General features: G+C 43.9%; 1 non-coding gene across 1 annotated transcript; it reads right to left on the minus strand.

Annotated features, from left to right (window-relative positions):
- Window positions 1-5196: 5196 nt before the first annotated feature.
- LOC128650584 (U2 spliceosomal RNA) lies at window positions 5197-5390 on the minus strand. The gene has a single exon (XR_008400870.1). It is a non-coding gene; the product is annotated as a U2 spliceosomal RNA (small nuclear RNA).
- Window positions 5391-6078: the final 688 nt, after the last annotated feature.

Consider the following 6078-nt stretch of genomic DNA (forward strand, 5'->3'; position numbering starts at 1 on the left):
CTGAGTGATCGCATCTTTGCCTCAGCTGTCAGCTGTTTTTGGGTATCCTCATAAAGGGTGCTCATTGCAGAGAAAAAGTCAGTGAGTGAACCCAAGATAGGGTCTTCATTCTCTAGAAAGGTATCCGCCCATACCCTAGGTTCTCCAGAGAGGAAGGAAATAACAGTCATGACCTTGAGTCTTTCTGTACTGTATGTCCTAGGCTTCATCTGGAACAATAAATAGCAGGCGTTCTTGAACTGCCTGAATAGCTTCCTGTCTCCTGCAAACCGTTCAGGTAGACAGACCTGGGGTTCTGGGATGTTATCCCTAACGGCAGCTCTGAGCCTATCATTTTGTAATTGAAGCTCCCTCATTCCTTGAGAGAGTTGCTCAACCTGCTGAGATAAATTGTATACGACCGTAGGCAGGTCTGCTGGATCCATAGTAGGCCGATTAATATGTCAGGGTACTGTTACCCTTAATGTAGTAGGATCTCAACTGCAGACTGTCACTTTAAGGTGTATAAGTGAGAGTTTAGATGTGTAACTTAATCTCTCGTTACTGGAGTAAAAGGTGTCACCTGAATTACTGATTGTAGTTAGTCTCTGATATACTCCTGTAAGTTTAGGGGTTTATAGTGTCCTTTAGGACTGATATAGATGTTTCCTTGTGTCAGAGTTAATTAGATACCTTTACAGTTCAATTGTACCAGTTATGAAAAAGATACAGTTTGTCATAGAAAAGAATGGGTACCTTAGTATTAGGAGACGTGTCTGTGCTGCAGCTGCAGCGCTTCTGTTCAGCCTGTGTGCAGTTCACAGGAACAGCTGACAGGCAGTCAGCGTAAGCCCTTCCTGTGCCGGGACTATCATGCAGTAAATGGAAGGCAGAACGGAGGTGTGTTGCTGGAGTCCTATCACAGAGAGCGCTTGCTGGCAGGCTGCCCGGTGCTAGAGTTGAGACGGAGTTAGTCGTGAGCGGGAATGACCCGCGAAGAGTATTTGTAATCCCTCTGCAGTGGAGTCGAAAAGCCGGTGAGTCTTTGTTAAGGGAGCAAGCCACAGTAGAAAATACTTTAGTTAGCGGTTAATCCGCACAGATGATTGGATTCGAAGTATTGACAACTTGCTTATCAGAGTAAGCGTAACTTAGGTGGAAAACCTTATCCAAGTAGGAGAATAAAGTCAGTGTTAAAGATTAACTAGTATGGAAGTAGCCAAGAGGTTCAGAATAGCGTCCTCTCACATGAGATTCAGGTAGTCTAAACAGATTAATCGGCAGGTGGAAGGGGGAGGAGCAAGAATAAATAAAATTGAGTTAAAGGTACAGGTACCATTCCTGACATGTACCTAGTTAAAATAAATACAAACTTGCCTGTAAAATAAATCCTAAGCTAGATACAATGTAACTATTAGTTATATTGTAGATAGCTTAGGGTTTATTTTAAAGGTATTTAGTTTTAAATAGGAATAATTTATTTAATGATAGGAATATTTATTTAGATTTATTTAAATTATATTTAAGTTAGGCGGGGTTAGGGTTAGACTTAGGTTTAGAGGTTAATAACTTTATTATAGTGGCGGCGACGTTGGGGGAGGCAGATTAGGGGTTAATAATTGTAGTTAGGATGCGGCGACATTGGGGGCGGCAGATTAGGGGTTAATAAATGTAGGTGTCGGCGATGTTAGGAACGACAGATTAGGGGTTCATAGGTATAATGTAGGTGGCGGCGGTGTCCGTAGCGGCAGAATAGTGGTTAATAAGATAATATAGGTGTCGCCGATGTCGGGGGCGGCAGATTAGGAGTTAATAAGTGTAAGACTAGGGGTGTTTAGACTCGGGATTCATGTTAGGGTGTTAGGTACAGACGTAAAATGTATTTTCCCATAGGAAACAATGGGGCTGCGTTAGGAGCTGAACGCTGCTTTTTTGCAGGTGTTAGTTTTTTTCCCAGCCGTCTCCATTGTTTCCTATGGGGAAATCGTGCACGAGCACGTTTAGCTAGCTCACCGCTGACTTAAGCAGCGCTGGTATTGAGGTGAGATGTGGAGCTAAATTTTGCTCAACGCTCACTTTTCTGAGGCTAACGCCGGCTTGCAGAAAACTCGTAATACCAGCGTTGTCTTAAGTGAGTGGTGAGAAAAAAAGGCTTGTTAGCACCGCACACCATTACCGACAAAAACTCGTAAACTAGCCGATAGATTCTGACAGCAGATGAATGCAGGGACACAATTCACATACCAAAGAGAGACTTTGAGTACAATTAACACAGAAAACAGAGATTTTGGCAGCAGATGAATGCAGGGACACAATTCACATACCTGAAAGCAGAAGAGAGTAGGTTAGCTTAGCTTTCCTTAGCAGATGTCAATAGGCTGTATGTTTGCTAATAAGCTGCAGTGTGGCGGAGTATTGAGTATAAATCTTGTGTAATTATTTTGCCCAATTGTTAATATCTCACTTATAAATGTTCACTTAAGGGATGTGAACATATGATGTTACACTATTGCTATCTAACCTATAATGAATATATTTTACTATTTGTCCACAATAAGCTCTGCAAAATGGGCAAATTCCTGGAGGGTTAGAATTATATTTTGTAGCCGTGCCCTATCCATGATTAAAAAGGACATGAGATATGAGAACTTTCAGGAGTCTAATGTGAATATATAAGAGGTTCCTGGTACAGGTATTTTATGTACATGTGTGTCTATAAATGGTTTGCAGGGCCTGGGGACTTGTGGATATGTAGCTGGCAGTGGGGTTGCAGGGCCATGGAGCAGATATGATAATGTGGCTGATATGTTGCAGGGCCAGGGGTCTGATGTGGCTGACAGAGGGGTCAATAGGCCAGGGGTCTGCTATGGATAGGTGAGTAACAGAGGGGTCACAGGGCCAGGGGAACAATGTGGAGATGTGGCTGACAGGGCTTATGTGGCTAACAGGGCCAGTGGTCTGATGTGGATATGTAGCTGATAGAGAGGTTGCAGGGCCAGGGATCTGATGTGGTGAAAGAGGGGTCACTAGGCTAGGGATCTGCTGTGGAGATGTGTCTGACAGAGGGCTTGCCAGGCTAGGGCTGATGTGTAAATATGGCTGATAGTAGGGTTACAGCGTAAGGGGTCTGATGTCGGTATGTGGCTGATAGAGATTGCAGTGCCAGGGGTCGGATGTTGATATGTGGCTGATAGGTTGAGTGCCAGGGATCTGATGTGGCTGAAATAGGGGTCACTAGGCCAGGAGTCTGCTGTGGAGATGTGTCCGACAGAGAGCTTGCAGGGCTAGGGGCTGATGTGTAAATATGGGGCTGACAGTGTGTTTGCAGGGCTAGAGGTGTGATGTGGATATGGGGCTGACAGTGTGTTTGCAGGGCTAGAGGTGTGATGTGGATATGGGGCTGACAATGGGTTTGCAGGGCTAATGTGATGTGGATATGGGGGTAACAGTGTGTTTGCAGGGCTAGAGGTGTGATGTGGATATGGGGCTGACAGTGGGTTTGCAGGGCTAGAGGTGTGATGTGGATATGGGGCTGACAGTGGGTTTGCAGGGCTAGAGGTGTGATGTGGATATGGGGCTGACAGAGAAGTTGCAGGGTCAGCAGTCTGATATGAATACGTGGCTGAGAAAGAGGTTGCAGGGCCAGGGGTATGAGGCAGATATGTGGCTGACAGTGGGATTGCAGGGCTAGGAGCTTGATTGGATTTGTGTCTGAAGAGGACTTGCAATGCCAGGGGTATTACGTGGATATGTGGCCGAGAGAGAGGTTGCAGGGCTAGGAGTCTCATGTGGATATGTGTCCAACAGTGAGGTTGCAGGGCAAAGAGTCTGATAAAAAAAGAAAATTTATGTTTACCCGATAAATTTATTTCTTTTTTGATACGATGAGTCCACAGGTCATCTTAATTACTAATGGGATATTCACCTCCTGGTCAGCAGGAGGAGGCAAAGAGCACCACAGCAGAGCTGTTAAATAGCTCCTCCCTTCCCTCACACTCCAGTCATTCGACCGAAGTTAAGGAAAGAAAGGAAAAGCCAAGGTGCAGAGGTGTCTGAAGTTAACAATAACCCACAACCTGTCTTACAAGACCAGGGCGGGCCGTGGACTCATCGTGTCAAAAAAGAAATAAATTTATCAGGTAAGCATAAATTTTCTTTTCTTTTTTTTAAGACACGATGAGTCCACGGATCATCTTAATTACTAATGGGATCCAATACCAAAGCTAGAGTACACAGATGATACAGGAGGGACAAGACAGGGAACTTAAACGGAAGGCACCACTGCTTGAAAAACCCTTTCTCCCAAAAGCGGCCTCAGCTGAGGCAAAAGTGTCAAACCTGTAGAACTTTGAAAAAGTGCGAAGAGAGGACCAAGTTGTAGCCTTGCAAATCCGTTCCACAGAAGCTTCATTTTTGAATGCCCATGAGAAAGAAACTGCCCTCGTGGAATGAACCGTAACCCTCTCGAGAGGCTGCTGTCCAGCAGTCTCATATGCAATACGTATGATACTCTTCAGTCCAAAAATAAAGAAAAATAGTCGTAGCTGTCTGTCCCTTACGTGTTCCTGAGAACAATGCAGAAGACTGACGAAAATTCTTAGTCGCCTGCAGATAAAACTTTCAGGCACGGACCACATCTAAATTGTGCAGACGTCATTCCATCTGAGAAGCAGGATTGGAAAACAAAGAAGGAACAATCTCCTGATTAATGTCCCGATCAGAAACAACCTTAGGAAGAAATGCTAAGATAGTACGTAAAAATACCTTATCAGAATTAAAAATAAAGTAAGGGTACTCATACTGCAAGGACGAGTGCTCTGACACTATGTGAACAGAAGAAATAGCAACAAGATAACCATTTAATATCTAAGGAATGCATAGGCTCAAACAAAGTGATGATACCTCTGTCATCACAAAGGAACTCCTCGTTCCTCACTGATAATAGATGTAAGCCGCTGATGTTCTTGTGTCTGCAAAAACAGGTTCCCAGGGATAGATGATCGAGAGACCACCACCATTGATGTCTCCCTCATGACCGTGTGAAAACTTGCTTGCTGTAAGGAGGGTGCCTGGACTAGGACGTCGTCCAGATAAGGCGCCACTGCAATGCCCCATAATCGAAGCACCACCAACAGCGATCCCAGAGCCTTTGTAAAAAACTCTTATAACTGTGGCAAGACAAAAAAAAAGAACCAAAAAACTGAAAGCATTTGACAAAAAAGGCAAACCCTAGAACTTGAGAAGATACTTGTGAATGGCACACGAAGTTACGCTTCCTATAAGTCCATTGTTGCTTTTCCCTGATCCAAAAATCCATTCAATATATGGTCTCCACATAGAGGACATATCAGATATTAAAATGATAAGAACAGATACTACACTTGATCTTAGCCAAAAGGCCAAGAAGCAATTCATAAATTGACCCCTTTTGGATCAAGGGAGGAATGGAACGAATAGTGCCTGAGATCAAACCCACCGCCTTCCGCTTCGGGAGCAGTGGAGCTAACCACTAAGCCACATATCCCTAGAGCTTCGACTCTTGAGATCTAAAAAGTGGTCTGAAGGTTCCCTTTTTTTTTTTTTGGAAACCACAAACCGATTGGGGTAAAAAAAAAACAGACCATGTACCTGAAATGGAACTGGAACAATCACTCCCAGGTCTAAGAGGTCTCCTACGCAGTGTAAGAACGCCTCTCCTTTTGTTTGATCTGCAGATAAACTTAAAAGCAGAAACCTGCCTCTGGGAGGAAAACTTTTAAACTCAAATTTGTATCCCTGGGACACTATTTTCTATTGCCCAGGGATCCTGAACATCTCGAACCCAAGTCTGAACAAAAGACTTTCCAAGATCTGATCTCGGATCGGGAACATGCTCTTCATGCTATCCTTGATTCAACAGCACGCTATTTGGATATTTTTTAATTTTTTTTTAAATTTCAAAAGAGAGTTCCATCAGTCCAGGTCCCAACAAGGTCTTCCCCTTGAAAGGAACCGATAAAAGGCTTAGACGTAGAGCATACATCTGTAGAAAAAAAAGGCTCAAAACCAGAAGTGATCTGGAACAGAGACACCTGAGAACTATGCTCCCAAATTGAAAAC

This window comes from Bombina bombina, chromosome 2 (assembly GCF_027579735.1).
Source record: "Bombina bombina isolate aBomBom1 chromosome 2, aBomBom1.pri, whole genome shotgun sequence".
Lineage (NCBI taxonomy): Eukaryota > Metazoa > Chordata > Amphibia > Anura > Bombinatoridae > Bombina > Bombina bombina.